Here is a 26,290-nt window from a genome sequence, read left to right as displayed (position 1 = left end):
GGGAAAACACCAAACTAGTATTCTCATCGGTTTTTTCATCCCCCAAAAATGTATTTTTACAAAAAAAATAAGGCACGTATTTTATATTTAGAAGATGGGAAAGAAGTCAAGAAAAACCTCGGGAAGACAGAACGCGTGCCAAGGTTAAAGATAAGCTGGTCAGGGTGAGGCGGGACCAACCAGTAGGTGGCGATAGCTCCGCAAATCACGAGGTGCCCATTTCCAGGATGACACCCACGCCTCACCCCGAAAAAGCATCAGAGAGATGCCACGAAAGGAATCCATTGTGGATTCACTGTGCATCTTCCCTCGATGTTGTCCACAAGCTTCTCCCCATCATTTCAGCCTCATGACGGCCCAACGAGGCAGGAGGTTTTATTCCCTATGAAGTCCCCAAATTCCCTATAGGCTCAGACAGCTTCAAGGCCACGGGCTCCAGGTCACACCAACTGGCTCTAAATTCCAGTTCTCTCATTTACTGTAAGTGTGACTTTGGGCCAAGTTTTCTCACCAGTTTAAAAAGCAGAAGAAGAGGTAGAAGAAGTGGAAGAGGAAGAAGCAGCAGCAGCAGGGGAAAGATTATCTTATAGGGTTATGAAGAATAAATGAGAAATGCACACCCAATGCAGGGCCTGGAATAGTAAGCGTCCAGTAAATGTCACCTGTGATGAGTGCTGTCACCGGCAACAAATTACAACTAGTAAAAATAACCCTGTTACTGCTGCCCCAGGTTACGCAGCTACGAAAGGGCAGGACCAGGATTTGAACTAGAGTCTGTCTGATTCCACGGGTATGCCCTCAAGCATCCCACTCTTCTGGGCCGTGATAATGGTGGGGCAGGGGGAGGCAGGAGAGGAGACAACAGGTTTTGCTTTAACAGGATGACTTTCTCTCTCAGAAAGCTTTTAGAAGCTTTATGACATCATAGCTTTATAACCCCAACCAGAAAACATCTTGCAGAAAGTCACACTAATGTGGGGAAAGGTTGCGAGAGGGACACAGTTTCTTTAAAACATATAAATGTTTTTATAAGGATGCTCAGAGTAGCGATATTCATAACAGCCCCAAACTGGAGGCAACCCAAATGTCCATTAACCGTCGGATGGAGAAGTAGATGGTGGTGTGAGGATATAACGGAAGAATACACAGCAATGAGAATGACAACAGCAGCATGACCGAACCTCACAAATATAACGTCAGCAAAAGAAGCCAGACACACAGGAGTCCATCCTGGATCATTCCATGGATCTGATGTTCAAAACAGGCAAACCCAGCCTCTGGTGTCAGATGTCAGGGTAACGGTTACCTTGGGAGCAGAGAGGCAGTGGATGGGGAGAAAGGGGGCTTCTGGGGTGCTGGTAAGGTTCTGTTTTCTGATACAGGTTCTGGTTACACAGGCACATTCACTATGAAAATTCACCAATCAGTTCACTTTTGGGGCTCATGCCCTGCTCTGTATGCATATTATCCCTCAATAGATACAGTACATATTAAATAGCTATTAAACTTACAATCTAGGGATCATTCAGTTGCTGCTATATTATTACAGTTTTGTTATTTCATCCATTTTAAACCCTGTTCAGTCCATGAGAAGTAATACCACCAGGTTTGAAGACCACCCATCCTGGATTAGAAGCCTGGTTATGCCACTTACCAGTTATGTGATTTTGTACAAATGACTTAACCTGTATCTTGATTTCCTCACCTGTAAATCAGGGCTCGTACACCCACGTTTGCAGAACTGTCCCAAGCATTAAAAAAAACTTAAGGAAAACATTCACCATACGTCGTACCAGCCCATGTGGCAGATGTTCAATAAACTGGACAGTTAAGTAGTTCCAACAAATTAACTCATTCATCTAACTCTCCATGAATCAATGTCCTATCACAGTGAAAAATGGACGGCCACGCACTACAAGTATACTATTTTAGACCAAGTTTAATGGTGAACCCCATCGTGGCCTCTGCTCATTTTTCCAATTTGGACTTAGATGGGAGAGAGAGAGAGAGAGTCAGGGAGGGACGAAGTGGAGGGGAGAAAACAAAATCCCTGACGGCACAGCCAAAGCACAGAGACGAGCCCGCAGCCCAGGGCTGGGATGCCGTGAAAACCCTGACCATTTCCCAGTCTCTGGGCTTCAGTCTTCTTATCTTTACAGCTGAATGGCTATGTCACCCTGATTTCTCAGTAATCTGTTATAAATGACTACGCTGCGTACAGAGCTATCATACAAATGCGAGGGATCTATAAAAACGTAAGTTAGTCCAATATAAAGAGTCTAACTGTTCAAACATCAAGTCACTCTTATTAGTGGTCACGATTTACTTAACCTCCCATGGCCCGCGTGGAATCTGAACTCACGACCCAATGGCAGACAACTCTACAAAAAAAAACAAAATAGAAAACAGGCAAGATCTTTTCAGAGGCATGTTTTGCACAATGTTCAGTCAAACCCTGTGGGAAAGGGGTGGGGAGAGAAGCAATGGGTGGAAGACAGACAGCAAAAGTGTCCCGCCAAAGCACAATACTTTACACTTCTGCACCGCACTGGTCCTATAAGTAAAGCGTATTGCTCCTGCATGTTTCTAATCACGTTTCTACACTGTTAACAGTGCATTTTCAGTATAATCTAACACAAAATTACTCAAACGCCTGGAATGTCAGGACCTCAGAGAACGCTTATACCTAAGTTGGGCACCCAAGACCCTGCCGGTTCCTGATCAGAAGAAAGTGATGCTGACAGTCAGCAGATGCAAGTATCGGTTGCTTTCCATGGAAACCAGCAAATTAACCCTGTGACTGAATTCCTTCTGCCTTCTAGCTCCCCAAAGTCTAATGCTTTGCTGAAAATATTTTAAAAAGAAAGAAAAAAAAAGAGAAAGGAGTTTGCTATGTTGCCTAATGAGGTCATGCTCAAAGCCTAAGTAAAAGTTAAAAGAAAAAGCAAAAGCAGTTCTTGAATAATCTGGTTTTGCTAGAAAGGTGGATATTCAAGCTTCCTTGGAAGACTGGGAAGACAAACTATACAGAGAAAATGAAAACAAAAACAAAAACCACTCTGTGGGTGTGAGAAAAAAAAAAGTCTCTATGGCTTCCCTGGCGGTCCAGCGGTTAAGACTTCGTGCTTCCACTGCAGGGGGCGTGGGTTTGATCGCTGGTCAGGGAAGTAAGGGAAGTCTCTAGGTAGAACAAAACTAATAAAACTAATATAAAACTGATAAAAAAAATTCCCTGAGCTGCTTGGTGGAGGGAGGAAGGGAAAATGGTGAAAGAGGTGAATAAAATCCTTCAAGGGCTCTCAGCCAACGATGACATCCCTCCGTCCCTGCAGGCGGCTGATCCAGGTGATGTTTCACTCCGATAACTAAACAAGTCCCAGAATTTCAGATGAGACATGGATTCTCTACATTCCCTCCCTCTGCCTCCAGAGAAGATTCTAGAATTCCCTGGTAGACGACAGCACTAACTCTGCAAGCACTGAGCACGCCTGAAGGAAGGAGAAGGGCCAGTCGGCGGGGGCCTCACCGGCGGGGGGACCCCAGCACAGCTGCAGGAGGGCCACCACCTCCGCACGGGGAGCGGCAGGGCCTGCTGTGTCGCTCACGTTCCCACAGGACAACAGCACAGGGTGGCTTCTCATCCAAGCAGATGCACTCGGGCTTCTCCCCAAGGAAACACCTGGGCCTGAGTAAGAATCGACAGGGATTTCAACCTGGAAGGACCTTAGCAAACCTCCTGCTTCCCAACTGCTACCTGGGGGGCAGATGTTCTTTCAGAACCAGGGTCCTGTGCTCTGGCCCCCAGGCCTGTCCACAGGGGCTGTCTGTGACCTGTAAGGCACTAGGGACAAAAAGCCACCACTGGATGCCTAGCAGAAAGAGTGCAGAAAACCTCCCAGTCCACGAATATGGGGTGCTCCTGGCTTCCTGGGGTACATTCTCCCCAGCCTCTCCCTGGAATTCAAAGCTGCTGTCCATCTCCTTCTTGATCTGAAAGTCAGCCCCTTGGACAACCCTCTCTCCTGGGCCTCCCCGCACCGGAGGCCCAGGTGCCCTCTTCCAGCCTGATCTCTTGGTGCCAAGAGTTCTCAGGATCAGGCCCAGCCTAGACCCTCCTCTGGGTCCCCAACGCCCTCGGCCCTCCCTCTCTGTGAGCCATTTCTCGGTGGGATGCTTCCCTCTCCTGAATCTCCCCACGGCCACTCCCCCAGGCCACCTCCCTCTTGTCTGCAGTGCTGAGAACAATTTCACGCGGTACTCCCTTCCCGTGTGAACTTGACACTGACGAGTCAGTTCTTCATGCATCTCCAAGTGGTCCCCCTTGAAGGACCGATGTGCGTCCCTTCAGAAAGGAAAAGACCCCCGACTGACTTAAGTCATCCCCCCACCTGGAGCACAACGCCTCGCACTTATGCCATCCAGAGCGGAATTAGCCCCCCTTTAAGCAGCTGACGAAGAAGAACCAGCAGGAAGCTGGGGCCACCGACGCTCTGTGCCTACGGCTGAGCTCCAGGGGCCAGCGGTACATCTGGCTTTACTCCCTCCTGCGTTCCCAGCACTGAGCTGGGCGCCACCCCGTGGGCACCCGACAGAACTGCACCGAATACAGGGGGCAGATGCTGAAGCGACAGAGAATCCAAACGAAGGAGCTCATCCCGGGAAGCTTTCCCTGATTCCTCCTGCAGTTTCCCTCCTTTCTGTCCCAACAGGACGCCGTTAACACTTCTCTAAGGATGCTCATGGCTGCCTGTATGAAAACTACAAGTATGCTTACCCCTCACATTAAAGTTGCAAAGGAAAGGCCTGACTCTTCCTCATTTCTTATCCCCAGAAACACCACTATGAGCCTTCCGCGTAGTGTTGAACTCAATTTGACCTGTTGACAAGTGAGGTGCAGAGCTCAGGCTTACAGAAGGGGCCAAAAACAGGGGAGGGGGAGAGAGGGCACCTCATGCTTTGAACAGACTCTGTCTTCACTTGATCTTCAAAGAGCACAGAATGAGTGAGAGACAAAAGCTCCTGGTTCTCCTGATACAGATCAGTCCAGGGAACCAAATGCCCATTTTTCTAGCCCAGTAGATGATGCTCCCTCTTGCACAAGATGACTCCCCGAAACCCTCACTCCAAGTCCATAACGTGAATTGCTGCATACGAGCTAGGAGTCTTTTGCCCCAGAAAGATAACTCAGATTGTTGTCTGCTGGGAAATAAATCTGAGTGCGCTGGCTTGCATAAATATTCCCGTGAAGTAATTAGCACTTCATTAACATGCGGCCCATCAATCTGCACAAACCTCTAAGCAACTGAAATGCTGTCCAATTAACAGATTTTTTAAATAATTGATCACCTTAAACTCATTAGCCTTAAAATTGCCATAGGCTGATAAATTACACTTATCAAATAACATTTGATAGATGACCATTAAGTGGTTCAGAGTCTCTCTCTCTCTCTCCTAGGTGAAGCAGCATGATGAGATCTGAAGTTCAGGGATCCTTGAGTCTACCCGTTGAAGAGTGTTCTGTGGTCTAACAGTGTCACCCAGTGGCAGAAGTCTCACGGTTGTGTTCAGAGCAGCTGTTGCTTTTTAAAAGAAGTATTTGTCACATGTGTTTCTTTACTAAAAGGAAAAGGAGAAAACTATTCTGGGGGAATTGCTCTAAGAAAACTAGTGTGTGTAAATTCTAGAAAACACGGCACTGGCATAAGACAGCTCCCCTATGTCCAAGATTACTTTGAAGCCTTGGGGGACCGTACAGACGTGTGCAGACATGACGAGAGACACAAGGGAAGTTCCTGTGACTCAGGGACGGTGCAGGTTTGACATGAAATCAATTCAGTGTCCCAGGGCTGAGCAATAGGGTCACCCCCTGCTGTCTGCTTTCTCGTCCACCATTCGGCCACTTCAATTCTCAAAAGCTTGGCTCTCCCAGAACAAGGAGAAAAAACCCAGCCAATTCTGTTCCAAGGTTGACTATCTGATTTTAGAAGCTTATGAGGTGACGCTTAATTGAAAATAATAAATTATTTAACTTCCTTATCGGTACAAAGAGAAGGCTGGACCAGATAACCCTTGAGATCCCTTCCTGGTTCTAACATTCTGATAATACAGAAGAGTTCGGCTGGTCTGTCACTCCCCACAGCACAGGGGCTTCTGACCCAAGGCTGTGGAACTCTGGCCCCACCATCAGGGCCAGACAGACCACGGAGGTGCCCCAGTACGTTCCACGCACACCCCACCTTGGTCTCCACTCCTCTCGTTCCTGTCCCCAGTGCATCACATCTACGATGAGCAGGCTTTCTGCTCGTGATTGCTGCACTTCCCCAGATGCAGCCACCCTCCCTCGAGTCCCTCTAGAAGAGTCTCAGTCACTTGGTCCAGGGCTAGAGCTGCCCACATAGGATGGGGTGCAGACTAGACTTTATTAAACCAAAACTCCCAATCCAGGGGGCTCCCAATACTCTAGTCAAGAATCACACATACACCATATACGATCAATAAAAACAAAGCATTGTTTATTCCTCTTTGCATAAAATCACCTACAGCAATTAGATATTACACTATAATTGAATTAATTCAAGTCTGACTCCTGAAACTACCCTGAAATCAAGCCACAATTCAGCCCTCTTTAGGATTGGTTCAAGATGGCGGAGTAGAAGGACGTGCTCTCACTCCCTCTTGTGACAGCACCGGAATCACAACTAACTGCTGAACAATCATCAACAGGAAGACACTGGAACTCACCAGAAAAGATACCCACATCCAAAGACAAAGGAGAAGCCACGATGAGACGGCAGGAGGGGCGCAATCACAATAAAATCGAATCCCATAACCTCTGGCTGGGTGACTCACAGACTGGAGAACACTCATACCACAGAAGTCCACCCACTGGAGTGAAGGTTCTGAGCCCCATGTCAGGCTTCCCAACCTGGGGGTCCAGCAACCAGAGGAGGAATTCCTAGAGAACCAGACTTTGAAGGCTAGTGGGATTTGATTGCAGGACTTCGACAGGGCTGGGGGAAACAGAGACTCCACTCTTGGAGGGCACCCACAAAGTAGTGTGCACATCAGGACCCAGGGGAAGGAGCAGTGACCCCAGGGGAGACTGAACCAGACCTACCTGCTAGTGTTGGAGGGTCTCCTGCAGAGGCGGGGGATGGCTGTGGCTCACCTTGGGGACAAGGACACTGGCAGCAGAAGTTCTGGGAAGTACTCCTTGGCGTGAGCCCTCCCAGAGTCTGTCATTGGCCCCACCAAAGAGCCCAGGTAGGCTCCAGCATTGGGCTGCCTCTGGCCAAACAACTAACAGGGAGGGAACCCAGCCCCACCCATCAACAGTGAAGTGGATTAAAGTTTTACTGAGCTCTGCCCATCAGAGCAACAGTCAGCTCTACCCACCACCAGTCCCTCCCATCAAGCCTCTTACATAGCCTCATCCACCAGAGGGCAGAGAGCAGAAGCAAGAACTACAATCCTGCAGCCTGTGGAACAAAAGCCACATTCACAGAAAGATAGACAAGCTGAAAAGGCAGAGGACTATGTAACACATGAAGGAACAAGATAAAACCCCACAAAAACAACTAAATGAAGTGGAGATAGGCAACTTTCCAGAAAAAGAATTCAGAATAATGATAGTGAAGATGATCCAGGACCTTGGAAAAAGAATGGAGGCAAAGACCGAGAAGATGCAAGAAATGTTTAATAAAGACCTAGAATAATTAAAGAACAAACACACAGAGATGAACAATACAATAAATGAAATGAAAAATATACTAGAAGCAATCAATAATGGAATAACTGAGGCAGAAGAATGGATAATTGACCTGGAAGACAGAACGGTGGAATTCACTGCAGCAGAACAGAATAAAGAAAAAGGAATGAAAAGAAATGAAAGACCTCTGGGATAACATTACATGCACCAACATTCACATTATAGGGGTCCCAGAAGGAGAAGAGAGAGAGAAAGGACCCGACAAAATATCTGAAGAGATTATAGTCAAAAACTTCCCTGACATGGGAAAGGAAATAGCCACCCAAATACAGGAAGTGCAGAGAGTCCTAGGCAGGATAAACCCAAGGAGAAACATGCTGAGACACAGAGTAATCAAACTGACAAAAATTAAAGGCAAAGAAAAATTATTAAAAGGAAAAAGGAAAAAACAACAAATAACATACAAGGGAACTCCCATAAGGTAAACAGCTGATTTCTCAGCAGAGACTCTACAAGCCAGAAGGGAGTGGCATAATATACTTCAAGTGATGAAAGAGAAGAACCTACAACCAAGATTACTCTACCCAGCAAGGATCTCACTCAGATTTGACGGAGAAATCAAAAGCTTTACAGACAAGCAAAAGCTAAGAGAACTCAGCACCACCAAACCAGCTCTACAACAAATGCTAAAGGAACTTCTCTAAGTGGGAAACACAAGAGAAGGACCTACAAAAACAATTAAGAAAATGGTAATAGGAACATACATAACAATAATTACCTTAAATATGAATGGATTAAATGCTCCAACCAAAAGACACAGGCTCGCTGAACGGACACAAAAACAAGACCCATATATATGCTGTCTACAAGAGACCCACTTCAGACCTAGGGACACATTCAGACTGAAAGTGAGGGGATGGAAAAAGATATTCCATGCAAATGGAAATCAAAAGAAAGCTGGAGTAGCAATACTCGTATCAGATAATATAGACTTTAAAATAAAGAATGTTACAAGAGACAAGGAAGGATGCTACATAATGATCAATGAATCAATCCAAGAAGAAGATATAACAATTATAAATATACATGCACCCAACACAGGAGCACCTCAATACATAAGGCAAATGCCAACAGCTATAAAAGAGGAAATCGGCAGTAACACAATAACAGTGGGGGGCTTTAACACCAATGGACACATCATCCAGACAGGACATTAATAAGGAAACACAAGCTTTAAATGACACAATAGACCAGATAGATTTAATTGATATTTATAGGACATTCCATCCAAAAACAGCAAATTACACTTTCTTCTCAAGTGCACATGGAAAATTCTCCAGGATAGATCATATCTTGGGTCACAAATCAAGCCTCAGTAAATTTAAGAAAACTGAAATCATATCAAGCATCTTTTCCGACCACAAGGCTATGAGATTAGAAATCAATTAGAGGGAAAAAAACGTAAAAAACACAAACACATGGGAGCTAAACAATACGTTACTAAATATCCAAAAGATCACTGAAGAAATCAAAGAGGAAATCAAAAAATACCCGGAGACAAATGACAATGAAAACATGACGATCCAAAACCTATGGGATGCAGCAAAAGCAGTTCTAAGAGGGAAGTTTACAGCAATAAAATCCCATCTCAAGAAACAAAAAAAATCTCAAATAAACAATCTAACCTTACGCCTAAAGGACCTAGAGAAAGAAGAACAAACAAAACCCAAAGTTAGCAGAAGGAAAGAAATCATAAAGAGCAGAGCAGAAATAAATGAAACAGAAACAAAGAAAACAATAGCAAAGATCAATAAAACTAAAAGCTGGTTCTTTGGGAAGATAAAATTGATAAACCATTAGCCAGCCTCATCACAAAAAAAAGGGAGAAGACTCAAATCAGTAAAATTAGAAATGAAAAAGGAGAAGTTACAACAGACACCGCAGAAATACAAAGCATCCTAAGAGACTACTACAAGCAACCCTATGCCAATAAAATGGACAACCTGGAAGAAATGGACAAATTCTTAGAAAGGTATAAGCTTCCAAGCCTGAACCAGGATGAAATAGAAAATATGAACAGACCAATCACAGGTAATGAAATTGAAAATGTGATTAAAAATCTTCCAACAAACAAAAGTCCAGGACCAGATGGCTTCACAGGCAAATTCTATCAAACATTTAAAGAAGAGCTAACACCCATCCTTCTCAAACTCTTCCAAAAAATTGCAGAGGAAGGAACACTCCCAAACTCATTCTATGAGGCCACTTTCACCCTGCTACCGAAACCAGACAAAGATACTACAAAAAATAAAATTACAGAACAACATCACTGATGAATATAGATGCAAAAATCCTCAACAAAATACCAGCACACAGAATCCAACAACACATTAAAAGGATCATACATCATGATCAAGTGGGATTTATACCAGGGATGCAAAGATTCTTCAATATACGCAAATCAATCAATGTGATACACCATATTAACAAACTGAAGAATAAAAACCATATGATCATCTCAATAAATGCCGAAAAAGCTTTTGACAAAATTCAACATCCATTTATGATAAAAACTCTCCAGAAGGTGGGGACAGAGGGAACCTACCTGAACATAATAAAGGCCATATACGACAAAACAACAGCAAACATCATTCTCAATGGTGAAAGGTGAAAGAATTTCCTCTAAGATCAGGAAAAGGACAAGGATGTCCACTCTCACCACTCTTATTCAACATAGTTTTGGAAGTCCTAGCCACAACCATCAGAGAAGAAAAAGAAATAAAAGGAATCCAAATTGGAAAAGAAGAAGTAAAACTGTCGCTGTTTGCAGATGACATGATACTATACATGGAGAATCCTAAAGATGCCACCAGAAAACTACTAGAGCTAATCAATGAATTTGGTAAACTTGCAGGATACAAAATAAAGCACAGAAATCTCTTGCATTCCTATACAATAATGACAAAAGATCAGAAAGAGAAATTAAGGCAACAATCCCATTCACCATTGCAACAAGAAGAATAAAATACCTAGGAGTAAACCTACCTAAGGAGGTAAAAGACCTGTGTGCAGAAAACTATAAGACACTGATGAAAGAAATCAAAGATGACACAAATAGATGGAGAGATATACCATGCTCTTGGATTGGAAGAATCAATATTGTGAAAATGACTATAGTACCCAAAGCAATCTACAGATTCAATGCAACCCCTATCAAATTACCAACAGCATTTTTTATGGAACCAGAACAAAAAATCTTAAAATTTGTATAGAGACACAAAAGCCTGAATAGCCAAAGCAATCTTGAGGGAAAAAAAACGGAGCTGGAGGGGCTTCCCTGGTGGCACAGTGGTTGAGAGTCCACCTGCCAATGCAGGGGACATGGTGGCACACGCCGCAGAGTGGCTGGGCCCGTGAGCCATGGCCGCTGAGCCTGCGCGTCCGGAGCCTGTGCTCCGCAACGGTAGAGGCCACAACAGTGAGAGGCCCGCGTACCACAAAAACAAACAAACAAAAAAAAAAAAACGGAGCTGGAGGAATCAGACTCCCTGACTTCAGAATATACTACAAAGCTACAGTAATCAACACAATATGGTACTGGCCCAAAAAGAGAAATATAGATCAATGGTACAGGATAGAAAGCCCAGAGATAAACCCACACACCTATGGTCAGCTAATCTATGATAAAGGAGGCAAGGATATACAATGGAGAAAAGACAGTCTCTTCAATAAGTGGTGCTGGGAAAACTGGACAGCTACATTTAAATGAAAGAAATTAGAACACTCCCTAACACCATACACAAAAATAATCTCAAAATGGATTAAAGACCTAAGTGTAAGACCAGACACTATAAAACTCTTAGAGGAAAACACAGGAAGAACACTCTTTGACATAAATCACAACAAGATCTTTTTGACCCACCTCCTAGAGTAATGGAAATAAAAACAAAAATAAAAAATGGGACCTAGTGAAACTTAAAAGCTTTTGCACAGCAGAGGAAACTATAAACAAGATGAAAAGACAACCCTCAGAATGGGAGAAAACATTTGCAAACGAATCAATGGACAAAGGATTAATCTCCAAAATATATAAATAGCTCGTGCAGCTCAATATTAAAAAAACAAACAACTCAATCAAAAAATGGGCAAAAGACCTAAATAGACATTTCTCCAAAGAACACATACAGATGGCCAAGAGGCACATGAAAAGCTGCTCAACATCAGTGATTATAAGAGAAATGCAAATCAAAACTACAATGAGGTATCACCTCACACTGGTCAGAATGGCCATCATCAGAAAATCTACAAACAACAAACGCTGGAGAGGGTGTGGAGAAAAGGGAACCTTCTTGCACTGTTGGTGGGAATGTAAACTGATACAGCCACTATGGAGGACAGTATGGAGGTTCCTTGAAAAAATAAAAATAGAATTACCATATGACCCAGCAATCCCATTACTGGGCATATACCCAGAGAAAACCACAATTCAAAAAGAGTCATGTACCACAATGTTCACTGCAGCACTGTTTACAATAGCCAGGTCATGGAATCAACCTAAATGCCCATCAACAGACGAATGGATAAAGAAGATGTGGTACATATGTACAATGGAATATTACTCAGCCATAAAAAGGACCGAAACTGGGTCATTTGTAGAGATGTGGATGCACCTAGAGACTGTCATACAGAGTGAAGTAAGTCAGAAAGAGAAAAACAAATATCGTATATTAATGCATATATGTGGAATCTAGAAAAATGGTACAGATGAACCCGTATGCAAGGCAGAAATAGAGACACAGACGTGGAGAACAAACATATGGACACCAAGGGGGGAACGTGCTGGTGGTGGTGTGGTGAATTGGGAGATTGGGATTGACATATATACACTAATATGTATAAAATAGATAATAAGAATGTGTCATATAAAAAGTAAATTAAATTAAAAAAAATTCAGCCCTCTTGCTTCTCCTCTAGTTTTTCTTGACATGTCTTTGTCTTCTCTATAAATCCATCTTCTTCCTGCCAACTCCCACCAAAGTCCAAATATACAGGAGCTTCAGAGAGTCAATGACAGTTCTTTCTCATTGCCTTACGTTCAGAAAATCACTGTCTACTCTCATAGACTACCCGTAAGAAGATATATTTTTGCTACTTCCTGTCTGAAGAATGTGTGGGCAGTGTGTGACAAAAGGCTTGACCACGTACATACCCGTGAATCTGGTAATTCCCCTTGCAGGAATTACTCCAAGGAGGTAATCAGACAAGGACACAAAACATATAAGAATATGTGTAAGAATATTTTATGTATGATTTATGATAGTGAAAAAGGAAAGAAACCACTTAGATGTCTAATAATGCGATACAGTGCAGCTTTAATAAAATCATATTGTTAGAATAAATAATGAAAGGGGAAATATTCACGATGTATCAAATGAGAGAAAAATTTCAGGTTCCAAAACAGTATGTCCTTTATTTTCTAGTCTGTGCGTTTGCATGAACAAAAGTTTTTCAGAGTGTCACCCAATGACCAGCAGTATCCACATCGCCAGGGAGCTTGTTCAGTGCAAATGCCCTAGCTGAAAGGCACTGGATCAGAATGGCTGGGGCAGGGCACAGAGATCTGGTTTTTTGTTTACTGTGTGCCACACCACCTCTGAGGTAGATACTAAAATTTGCCCCATTGTGCAGATGGGGAAATTGAGGCCCAGAGAGACTAGGTAACTTACCCAAGGCTGCAAAGCCAGTAAGTGGCAGCTCGCACAGCTAGCTCCAGAGTCCGCACTCCGCACCACTCTGCTCTAGGGCCTCTCTAGGATAAATCTTATATTTGGAAGTGTGCTCTGTGCTTCTTCCCCGAAATCAACAGCATGATGCATCCCACCCATCCCTGTGTCTTCTTCCTAGTGTTTCAGCACTTCTGTTACAAAGTTATTGATGGGGGAAAGAGGCGTTGCCACTATCGCTGGTACCACCATTGACAAACCCCGTGGAGAAGACCTGCCTGAAGTCTTTAAAAAGATGGTTTGATTTAAGTGCACATTAAATAACAGCCCACATTAGCAGAAACCTTAATGCCCCTGAGTGACAGCATGGAGCGTGACACGGGTTTAACACGGAAGGCCTTCCTATCACCAGCTAGAGTGGGGCTGTCACTGGCGATTCCATAAACACCCTTGACAAACCACCCGGCCTATCACCTTTGAAATTATGCAACTTTTGATCAATTTCTTTTATTTTTTTGGTTTCTGCCTTCAAAATTTGCATGTAACGTAATACTTTGATTTTTATATGATGCTATTTTATATTCACAAAATTCAAGTTTGCAAACAAACACCACCAGCCTTTATTCCCAAACTGCAAATTTCTGAATAAAGGAGGCTACCTTGGCACATTTACTGTATGTGATTTTCTAAGGAGGAAGCACCTCAGTCATCCATTTCAGGAGACTACAAAGGGGATGGATGGACTGGGAAGATGGTGGGTTTAGGCCTGGTCCCTCCTGAGAGGAAGGAAACCACACAGACCAGAAAAAAACTTCCTGCTGGACTAGCTTTCAAAGCCCTCAAATATTCCTGTCTTCAAGAGGGGAATAATAATTTCATAAAATGCATGACCTGGTCCAGCTGGGCACCCAAACAAATATTTTCAAAAGCGGAGACTATCTTCAAAAGGACTCAATTTAGAAAGAGCAGAGACCATCTGCTCAACTTCCCCAGCACCACACATGAGGAAACTGAGGCCCAGGGAGACTGAAGCTTGGCTAAGTTCACACAGAAAGTGGCCACGCCTGGACTGAAACCTGTGTCTGTCTCTGGCCCTCACTTGGCTGGAAATACACCGCCTCCCTCACTTCTGACTCCTATACTGAATTTTTTAAATTGATTTTCTACATTTCCTACTCATTCTGGGGTGGGGGGTGTTTTTGACACTAACATCACCATTAACATTACCATCAATAACGGGATGGCATCTTTGAAGATGATAATATGTTTCAGTTGTAAGTAGCCACACTTCCATCTGCTTCTATATCCTGCCAAATTCCAGAAAACTACAAAGTCACTGTGATGATTAAAAAAAAAAAAAAAATGCCTCTTATGGTAGGAGAAAACGACTCGTTTGCCTTTTTTTTTTAACCTGATATTGACACTGAGTAACCATAACATTAAAAACCAGTGACACCTCAGATACAGTGACTTAAGACACCCTCTTTAGACTCTCCATCTTATCCTTCTCCTATTAAAACCTACCCTTCCTCAAGCATCAATAAACTACTGGATCAAATCAAATAAACTACTGGAAAAGTGAAAATCAGCCCTACTGACAACAGGAGAAGTAAGGACAGGCCTTACTGACAACCGACCCCAATATGCCATCAGGACATAAAGAAAGCTCAGCATAGGACCCAGACGCTGACCTCCACAAAAATGAATGGCCATCCTCCTTTCTCACTAAGCTGTGACTAATTCTTTACTAAGTGACGACTCTAGCCCCACTTTAATGTCCGGCCTCCTATATAAAAATTGTTAAGATACCCAATCACTGAACTGTACCTGCTTCCCGACCACATCCAGCCTGGGTCTGGCCCCGTTTCTCTAACCCCACCTTCAAAGCACCCAGCATAAGCAGAGACCCAACTCTGCCTTTCCCAGAGAATCCCAGCACCCTTCCAGGCTACACTTGCCCCGCTGCGGAAGCTAAATGAACCGAACCTCTCTACAGTGACACGTGCATTCCTGGAGGTTGCTGGCTGGTGGGATTCCACACTCGTTTGTCTTACTAAGTTACTAGTAACATGAGAGTAGAAAGAACCTCAAATAAAAGGTCCACAAACCTAAATCCTGACTTATCACTTCTCTAGGTCTGTTTCCTTGCTGGTAAAAGGACAGCCAGTTATCCTATATTTTACAACTTTTCATCTCAAATACGCTGTATTTCAGCCATATTGTGGGTCAGAGAGGTTTACTTCCATTGAAGAAGGTGCTCTGACTTCCAGTCACTCAACTTAACTTTTTCACTTTTGAAATACAGCACAGTTAGAGTTTGTCTGGAAAACTTTTTTCTCTCTTAAAGAGATCTTCATGTGAGAAACAATCGTTACAATTATGTGTTTTTCTGAATGGTTCATTAACATGTTTCCTAATTACACGAATATAAGTTGACTCTTTATTTGATTTCTGCTTCCACCATGAAAAATTAGTGTGAGGATTGGGGCACGTCTCCGTCTGGGTCTTTGGAGGATCAACTGGCGCTAACTAAACCTCAGAGAGCAGCTATGGGCACAGCCCAGGTCCTTTTAATTAAAGTCTGTTTTCCCACCTACCCCTCTTCTGGTTACCCCGTGGGCTTTCTGTGAACAACAAACAGCCAGTCTTGTTATGAGGGCACCAAAACCAAGAAAGGATTATTAAGCCCACCGTTGTCAGCAAGGCCAGAACCATGAGTGTCCCTCCTTTGTATGAGCCTCGGGTCAGGCCCTAAAGATCTAGGGAGGAGTGAGACATGGTCCCTGCCATCCAGGGCTCACAGCTAGCAGAGAAGACAGGCCCACAATCACTAGTGTGATACATACACACGTTGAGGGTGGGAAGCCCGGGGCGGTCTCTGGGAGAAGTTCTTCCTAAGACTGTACCTCCTTCCAGCTCCAAAAGGAGGAAGGTTCTCCCCTTGTGACTCCATCAATGAGGATGCTCTGGGCCACATGTAACAACACCTGCCTCTAAGGAGCTGCAACCACAGGGGCTCATTTTTACCTCTCGTAAGAATGTGGTGTCAGGCTGTGCAAGGCTGCTTCAGAGCTCAGTGGTGTCCTGGGGGCTCTGGGGTCTTCTCATTGCTCTGCTCAGCAGTCCCAGCACCTCCAGGAGGAAGGGCAGACTGGGAAGGCCCCCCCACACTGGGTCTCTTTATCTTGGAGGGAAGCCACTCCCAGAAGCCCCCAGGGGGCCTTCTGACACCTCATTGGCTAGAGCTGCATCCTGTAATCACCATAGCAACAAAGGACACTGGGAAAATGGGGACGTGGCATTCCAGCAGTGAAGAGGGGACAGCAGTGGCCATTAGGTAGACAACCGACCCTGCCACACACAGATGGTTATGGGGGGAATGTGTCCCCCAATATTCATACGTTGAAGCCCCACCCCCTAATGTGACAGTAAGTGGAGGTGGGGCCTTTGTGAGGTGATTAGGAGTAGAGGAGGGCATGGGGGGGGCCATGATGGGACCAGTGTCCTTACAGGAGGATGAGACACCAGAGCTGGCATCTCCCCCTATCCCTGCCATGTAAGGACATGGTAAGAAGGCTGCTGTCTGTAAGCCAAGAAGAGAGTCCTCACCAGGAATCCAGTCAGCCAGCACCCTGGTCTTGGACGTCCAGCCTCCAGAACTGTGAGATAAATATCTGTTCCTTAGCCCACTCAGCCTATGGTATTTAGTTCTGGCAGCCCGAGCTGACTAGGACACAAATCCAATTCAACTGTCTTCAAAGGCACTCCAACCTCCGGACAAGGGGCTCATCAGGCCCCTCCGGGTAAGGTCAGCAGCAACTCCGCACCTCAGCTCCAAAGCTGAAAGGGAAACTAGAGCAACGACCATTTCTTAGAAGCGTTCAGTCCTCACAGCATCTGTAATAAAGCTGCAGTAAGCAACAAAGACGGGGGACCTTTTATTGGGAGCCCTTTCAGCCTTTAGCTTTGCCTTCTACACAAAACCTCCCTTTCTAAACTACCGGGATTTTGGCAAAAGTTCAAACGTAAACACATTTGTAGCGGGCGCTGGCCCCGGAACAAGGGAGTAAACTACGCTGACTCTTCACTTTCTCTGCTTGAACTCCACGCATTACTTCAACTCCCTCAGGAGGCCTGTCATTCTAGGACGCCAGGCCTTACCGTTTTCCCACAGACTTTCCTTCAGCCACAGGAAAACAAGAACAAGGCACCCCCAGCCCCGTGGGGCTGTCTACGCACCCTAAACGGTTATTTCAGTCACCCCCATCTCACAGGCCCACCCAGCCCGGAAACTGGATACAATCTCCCTTGGGCCTCCACTGGAGCCCTTTCTCCACATGCAGTTAATAGGCAGCGGAAAACCTCCAAAATAAGAACTGGGGAAAAACTGACAGCAACCTACTTGGCAAACAAGGAACACAGAAAAACAAAAGCCTAAAAAGAAGGAGCCTGCATTTAAACCAGCAGACACCAGGGGCCATGATGTCTGAAAAGCATAACAGCCTTTCTTCTTGCTGGAATGGAAGGGGGCTCACTGTTAATTAGAAAATAGTCAAGATTTCAAAAATTTATCTATTCCTAGAATAAACAGAGGCCTTAGATAATCACTTACTTGAGTAATGAGCAACAGATACACCAATCACGTTCCAGATCCTATAGAAGTTGAGTGATATTATTCATCTTCATTCCAACAAGATGTTTTAAGGGCGTTTATGTTCAAACATAAATTGTTTTAAGTACAACTTATGACGATTGCAAGACTCTCCTATTTACTTGGTAGCTTCCATCCTCAAGGAAATTCTCTCTTAAAATAAAGCCTTAACCATCACCCCTTCCTCCCTGCATCCAAGTATGTAGAACTCAAACCACTTACCACTGTGTCTACAGCCCCCAGGTCCTCAGTCAACAGGGATTAGGACGTGTGCCCTGAGTACCAACACATCCTCCACCAGGCTACTCACTCCGGCATCGCAATCAAATCTGCTGCTGACCTGTTATACTAGTTGTTTTACATGTTTTCCCCAAGTCTTGACACAACTGCAGAAACAGTACTGATTAAGTAAAAGAACAGGACAGGCTGGTAACTAGTAAACGCTCTGCCCGAACCCAGTTCCACAGGAAATGGAGAACTCTGCTTCTCTCTCTTTCTGAAGTTACCCAAGTTTGAAATGTTTTCATTTCTTTTGTCGCAACAGGACTCCTTACTCAAGAACTTGGCATCCAGAAACTTCCCATCAGCTTCTGACTACTCTCACAGCTCCTGTCCAACAGTTCAGAACTTTAACTGTGTCTGTTTTAAACTCCACACGTAATAGAAGCTACTGGTTAATTAAATGAAAAGGGCAAGGACAAATGACATATCAACACATCCATAGTGAAAATCTGTCCTCTGCTTACAACCAGTTATAAAGGAAATCATCAGTCACTTCCGGAAGAACAGTTACAAAATAATCTAACAAGAAACTACAGGTGCATCATGACACCTAACTACTTCCCTTATGCCTTTAAAAAACAAAACAAACAAACAAAAAAAGAATCTGAAAAGCTTAAGATAGGGTAGTTTTACCTACTTCACTGAAGTATTCAAAAGTAAAATGCAGCCAAAGGCCATGAAAAATAAGATGCTTCTTTTAAAAAGTTTTCAAGGTAATTCAAGGAACAAAAATCTCTACCCTTCAGTTTGTAATCTTACAAATGTCAAACTGAGTAAGAACCCAAGTGTTTAAGAGTCCAGTTTAAGATTTTTCAATTCAGTCTACAGTACAAAATCTACAAACACAACAGTACATGTGACGTGATAATTAGGAAGGACCCTATCAACTTTACTTTCGTAATTTCATCCATGAAGCTTCAGAGCTGAAGTCATAAACATTTTCTTTCTTCTTTTTAACAGGTTTTGTGTGTGTGTGCGTGCGCGCGCGTGTTTTGGCCACGTTGGGTCTTCGTTGCTGCACGCGGGCTTTCTCTAGTTGCGGCGAGCGGGGGCTACTCTTCGTTGCGATGCGCAGGCTTCTCATCGCGGTGGCTTCTCTTGTTGTGGAGCACAGGCTTCAGTAGTTGTGGCGCATGGGCTCAGTAGTTGTAGCTCGCGGGCTCTAGAGCACAGGCTCAGTAGTTGTGGAGCACGGGCTTAGTTGCTCCGTGGCATGTGGGATCTTCCCGGACCAGGGCTCGAACCCGTGTCCCCTGCATTGGCAGGCGGATGCTTAACCACTGCACCACCAGGGAAGTCCCAACCTAATTTTCCATTTATAAAATATATATTAGCTCTGGGGAAAAAAAATCTGAGTTACCACTGAGTGTTCCTAAAATTCATTCTGTGAGCCATGTAGGAAAACCAATGTTAAGGGCTCAGTGGAACTTCCCTTCTATGTAACATTTAGACTTGCTCTAAAGCTGATAGACTTTCTAAAATACCTCAGATCGATGGCTTTCAAACTTTTCTGTCTGTAATCCTCTTTATACACAGGGACCCAATAACACACCACACTAAAATTAGCTGAAGTAAAAGTTTCCAGAAGCAATACTAGCCTTATGCTATATACGCTCTGATATTTTTCAGTTTCTTTTTTTTGTAATGCTTCTTGTGACCCACTAATGGATGCAGCTGGGAAAATCCTGTCCTAATTCTTTTACTTAAACTTGCCACCATCACCTGGCAGCACTCCGGGTACCAGGGAAAGCACCTGAAAACTTCCAACAGAAACATAAACTGGACGAGCAGCCAACTGTCATCATCCCTTCCAAATGGGAAGCACTTAAAACCATGACCTTTTAAAAGTTTATCTGAGCTTCTATTACTGATACTAAAAAGTCATCATCTTCTCCTCTGTCTAATCTTTAAAATATTCTTATTCTAATCATTAAAGAATAACCTCAAATCCTCCTAGCTATATGTGAATGAGTAAAGAAATACAAATTAAAGATTACTTAGAGAATGATATTTGTTCACAGTTCAGTAACAAGCCTTTTTCCCTGTGATGATGAACATGGGGAACAGAGATCACCGAGGCAGTATTTTCTCCACTTCTTAAAGTGTTCTTTTAAAAGCAGTTTCAAAAGTTTCTCTATCCACAAATAAAATGATACCCATAGTACATCAATATTTAAAGCTAACTGTAATGGCATTTGCTTCTGTGTTAAAAACTACAGTGTAGGGCTTCCCTGGTGGCGCAGTGGTTGAGAGTCCGCCTGCCGATGCAGGGGACACGGGTTCGTGCCCCGGTCCGGGAGGATCCCACGTGCCGCGGAGTGGCTGGGCCCGTGAGCCATGGCCGCTGAGCCTGCGCGTCCGGAGCCTGTGCTCCGCAACGGGAGAGGCCACAGCAGTGAGAGGCCCATGTACCGCAAAACAAACAAACAAACAAAAAAAAAAAACACTGCAGTGTAACTCAGATCCTTAATACCAAAATAATTCTAGTTGCATATTTTTTAAGAAGCAGGACAAAATTCCACACACTTAACTGGAGTTAACAATAGGTAAGAGGAAGTTCTCCAGTCCCAGGTACCTGCAACCCAACCGTCAAAGGTCATTTACACCCGCATGTGGGAAACATGCGGAAAATGGTAAGGGAGACAACTAAGAATTGATGTATTTTTCTTCCTGTTGAAAAGAGACATGGCGACATTAATGGTGGTTATGAAACAGTAGAAAGAGCTAAGCTTTCAAGTCTGAGAAAGTCAGAGCCCGCTCTGCCACGTGTTAGCTGGATGACCTTGGTTCAACAAGAAAAATATTAAAATAATTATTCAGTAAATATTAGCTGTGGGCTGGGCACGGTCCTAAATGTCCACATCCATCACCTCATTGAATTTTCACAACACTGGAGGTAGAGGGCCAGAGGGGCTAAGGCACTTATCCAAAGTCGTACAATTAGTCATGGGAAGGCCAGAGTTCAAACATAAGCTGTAACTCATTTCAAAATCTTTGTTGGGCGTTTGCCTTCTGAGCTCCGCGTTCCTTATCTTTCCCTCTCAGGGTTGCAGTCTGGATTAATGACTGACTGTTAATAAGGACTCATCACCCCCTCCCCCCAGCCAGTATCTCAGCGGCCATGAGCACAGTTTACCAAATTTCAGCGGGCTTCACCTGTTCAAAGTCAGAAACTTCTTATCTTTCGTTCAGAGTCAGAAAACTTATCTTTTTTCCTTCTACCCTCTCACTGCTCCACCCTTCAAACACACCTCCCACACAGATACCTATTACTAACCTTCGGAAATATGTCCAATTTCATCAGCACTGCACATAACACCCACCTCCCATGAGTCTATTTACTAAGGGAAGGGAGGTGGGTGTCCCAGGTTTGTAAGGCAGGGCAAAGTTATCCGACTTCATTCAAAGCCAAGACAATGACAGGCAGAGAGCCACAAAGGCTGGGACTCAGATAGGGCAGCAGGAGTGCCCTAGAACAATCACTAGGGTTAAACTGTATTTACCCTACGAGGTCTTGACCAGGGACAGAATAAAGGCAGGAGAGCGACTGAGCCAGTTGTGGCTTGGGGATCCGGCAGGAATCGGAGGGGCAGGGCCTCAAATATGCCAGGAATTCTGCTGAGGGCAATAAACAACCTCACAGTGGAGGGCAGGATTGCATTAAATCGGTTTTCGAAAGAGGAAGTACCAGGACCAAGTAGTTAATAAGTGTCGACAGAATTTTTCAAAATAGGGTTACATTTCTCCCTTGCTTTCCTGTCCACATTAGTTGGCAAATGCTACCCGCTCCACTTCCTTATCCCAAAAAGTGGGTAAACAGAAGCACTGACAGGCTGTTCCATGGAAAGAACCAAAGCACATCGACGAAATTAATTTAACCAAGTTGATGAAAAACATGTCGATAATACACCATCACCTAATCACTGAATCAGGCCTTTTTTATAAAACAGCAAATAGAGATGAGCTGTGTGAGTATGTGCCCTCAAGGTGTAACAAGTCAGCTATATATGTTATACTTAAATTGTTAGTTGTCATAGCAACAGTGGACAGTAACGCCTGCTCAGATTGGTATTTAGCAGTTTAGTTCTTTGTTTTACACTATACATCTATCACTAATTATATAAACTACTTTCCAAGTATTAAGAAATAACTGGTTTGGCAAACCAAAGGGGAATACAACCCACGAAGCTGACTTGGATAAAAGCACCCGTAAGTCTAAAGGACATACATTGAATTTATGAATGTTCAGAAAACAGGACATTGTTGCTATATAGCTATTTAATAATCTGAAGAGATAACAGCGTCTTTTTACCCTTAGGAAAAAAATTAATTATGAAACTACCAGATTAAATAATATCATCTAACAAAAGGAGATTCACTAATACGTCCATTATTTTAATTAAGTACTGATGACATTATGAATTTAGAATCATTAAATGTCACTCCCACTGACACTCTAATTTTTTTTTAATTTTTATTGGAGTATAGCTGATTTAGAATGTTGTGTTAGCTTCTGCTATACAACATAATGGTTCAGTTATACATATACATATACCCACTCTTTTATAGATTCTTTTCCCATCTAGGTCACTACCGAGTATGGAGTCGAGTTCCCTGTGCTATACAGTATTCATATTAGTTATCTATTTTATATATAGTAGTGTGTATACCCACCGACATTCTAATTTAAAGCCTGATTATAAAACAAAGATACAAAGTATCCTAGACTAACATTTTTATTTGTCTTTAATCTAGTTTTATTTTGCCTCATTCTCATTTTTTAAAATAAGTTCTGCTTCTACCTCACAAGCAAGAAACAAATTTTGTTTTCTCTTAAAATGGTTCACTGCAGATTTAAAAAGATTCAACTCACTGGCTTGGAATAATCGGACATTATTTATTTCCTCATTACATCTGTTACTAACCATTTTCTTTACAATTAATCTAAACAACGTGTTTTGTCAAAAGGCACAGGTCCCAGCACCAAAAATGCCAGGTCCCAGTCCCAGCTCAGCCACCGACAGGCTCTGTGCTTTCAGCAAAAGATCCTGCCCCGTGGGGTCAGTTTCCTCACCTGTGGGCCCCAGACTAGGAGACCAGAGGTTCTCACTAATCAGGGCAGTCTGATCTAAACTTGCAGACTTTCTTGCACACAAACACACATGCACACATGCACGCACACACACACACACACACACACACTGCACCAGGCAACAAAGTCAGGCTCCAACAGAGACAGGCCTTTCGAAGCCACACACACTACCCCATCCCTCCCAAAAAGGGAAACATGAGAAATCTGCTTTTTGCCCATCTGCAACTATAATACAAAATAATAGGGTGACTCCTCGGAAGATCCACGACCAGGAGAAATCCCGATTAAAGCTTGTTTCTGAAATGCAGCCCCTCACTGCCTGTGTGTTGGGACTTTCCATACTTGGAGGCAACCCAGTAAGACAGCATAGCACTCCTCTCTCAGCGCTCCACATAAAAACGAGCACTGTTGGGTTCATAACGACTGCTTTAAAGAGGCCTTCCAAAGGGTCCTTCTCTGTCACCCGAAACAACTGATTTCATCATCCATAATTGGCTATCAGAAAGTTACATTAAAGCGGCCCATGTGACTCTTCCCAAAAGCACAGAAGATCTACAAGTGCTGATCGCGGAGTTTCTGGATTGTTCCCGGCTTGGCCTGGATGCTGTGACTGAAAACGGAATTACATCGGTCAGCACTCAGCTTGCCAGCCATCGGCCAGGTCACAGCGTCCTCATCGGTCACAGCCCAGACGCACGACAGCTCTGCTCTTGACACCACAAAGCTGTGCCAACCTCTGGCTAGAACAGCCACCTCCTGTGTGCTCTTCTTGCCGGGAACCTGTAGGATGTGATCAGGGCCACCAGCCTGGCCTCACAGTGCAGCTGCAACGTAATTCCAGGTTGAAAACCCAGAAGGTCTCGTTGTCATTACTGCTTTTCAAATATATCCAGATACCAACATTTCCATGGCTAAAAACGCTCTCCTCATGTTTTCTTCATTATCAAACAGAAAAATGTTAAAGCAGGAAGCTTGCACTAAGAATTGATCTTCCGCCCGTGGGATTGTCTTAAAATGTAATTTAGGTCAGGTCACTCCCCAGAAGCTTCTCTAAGCCCCTGACCATGGTCGTCCCTCCCTACCTGACCTGACCCGGGCCTACTTCTCACACCTCGCCCGCTGCATCTCTCCGTCTCTCCCCGCAGCCTTGCTCCCCGCCCCTCCAGTCATGCCGGCCTCCCTTCATTTTTTTTTTTTTTTTTTGCGATATGCGGGCCTCTCACCGTTGTGGTCTCTCCTGTTGCAGAGCACAGGCTCCGAACGCGCAGGCTCAGCGGCCATGGCTCACGGGCCCAGCTGCCCCGCGGCATGTGGGATCTTCCCGGGCCGGGACACGAACCCGCGTCCCCTGCATCGGCAGGCGGACTCCCAACCACTGCGCCACCAGGGAAGCCCTCGCTTCATTTTTTACCTAGTCTGTGCTCACGCCAGTACCTGCTCCAACCCATCCCTTCCCATCCCAAATCTCTCCATACTACTGGCTCACCCTTGAATCTCCACTCAAACATCACCTGCCCAGATCACCCCACCTAACTTGGGTCCTTCCACCATCAGTCTGTCCTAAGCTCGCATCTCAACCCTCTCACAGCCTGGGGAACTGTTCATTTTACTGCTGGGAACATGTTTTTTGGTCATCTTCCCTCTAGATACGAAGCTACCTGAGCGTCGGGGCCACTGCTCTCTGTGTACCACTGTATCTCCAGGGCTTACAATTACTAAATGTTTGATGATCACTTGTGAAAGCAATTCAGTGTCTCAGTAAATTTTGCAGGGTTAGAAAGGATGCAGCCCATGAACATTTTTCTTTGTCCTAAGTTGGTCACGGACCAATAAGAAAAGTATTCACTTGTCTTGGGCAAAGTTAATCTCTACTCTTTCTATTTCTCCACACTGAATATCTACCCTGTGGGTCTGTGCACTCCTGCAACCTCCTGATTTAAATGGGAGTTTTAAAACACTGAAATCTGTAATAGAAGCTCTGTTATCAATGACAGTTTGGTTCCCAGGTAATCCTTAGAAATACTAGTCCTCCTTCTTGTTAAAATTTATTCAGTGCTTACTATGTTCCAGGCACTGTTTTTGGTTTTTTGGTTTTTTGGTTTTGGTTTTTGGCCGTGCTGCCCGGCATGCGGGATCCTCGTCCCCCGACCAGGGATCGAACCCGTGCCCCCAGCAGTGGAAGTGCGGAATCCCAACCACTCGACCACCAGGGAAGTCCCAGGCACCATCTTGAACACTGCATCTTTCACGTCATTTGCCTTCCGAGACAGTCCTATGATGGAGGGATTACTGTCCTTATTGAAAAAGGAGAAGCTGAAGCCCAGGGATGTTAACAACTGGTGCAAGGTCGTGCAGCTGTAAGAGCTTCATCAGCCCAGTGGGTCTGCCACCAGCGTCTGGGCTCTTTACTGCTGTGTGATGGTGTTTTTATCTCCTGCGAGAGAAGTCCTCTACTAGCAGGAAACAGAAATGAGGCAGAGCCACCCCTTCCTGTTTTGGAGTCAGGCAAATCATTTTTTTTTTTTTTAATCTTTAGAGAAAAAGACTAAATTCCTCTTTGGACCCACGCTCCCTCAGTCCAGGTAATTCCCTCTGGGTTTCCCCAGTGAATCACGCTTCCCTCACCTCCCCCATCAATGCATCTTTATGCTTTGCAATTCACCACGGGGTCCCCAACTGCTCTCCTCCCCTGCCTGCTTAGCAGAAGCACACGCACGCGCACGCACAAACGACTTTCCAAATTCCTATGTACTTCACCCTGCGGTGTAAAAGGTAAATAACTATTTAACCTTCCTAGCGATGCCAAAATGCATAACATATAAAAGGTTACTGAT

The 26,290-nt window shown here is 44.3% G+C and overlaps 1 protein-coding gene across 3 annotated transcripts in view; it reads right to left on the bottom strand.

Annotated features, from left to right (window-relative positions):
* The window catches only part of FAM107B (family with sequence similarity 107 member B), a 218,527-nt gene that overhangs the window by 18,638 nt on the left and 173,599 nt on the right, over positions 1 to 26,290 (bottom strand). The gene's annotated exons all lie outside the window — the stretch shown is intronic.

This window comes from Monodon monoceros, unplaced genomic scaffold (genome assembly GCF_005190385.1).
Source record: "Monodon monoceros isolate NGI ecotype Baffin Bay Population unplaced genomic scaffold, NGI_Narwhal_1 Super_Scaffold_21, whole genome shotgun sequence".
Classification (NCBI taxonomy): Eukaryota; Metazoa; Chordata; class Mammalia; order Artiodactyla; family Monodontidae; genus Monodon; species Monodon monoceros.
The sequence above is the reverse complement of the archived record's forward strand: the minus strand, read 5'-3'. Positions and strand labels throughout refer to the sequence as shown.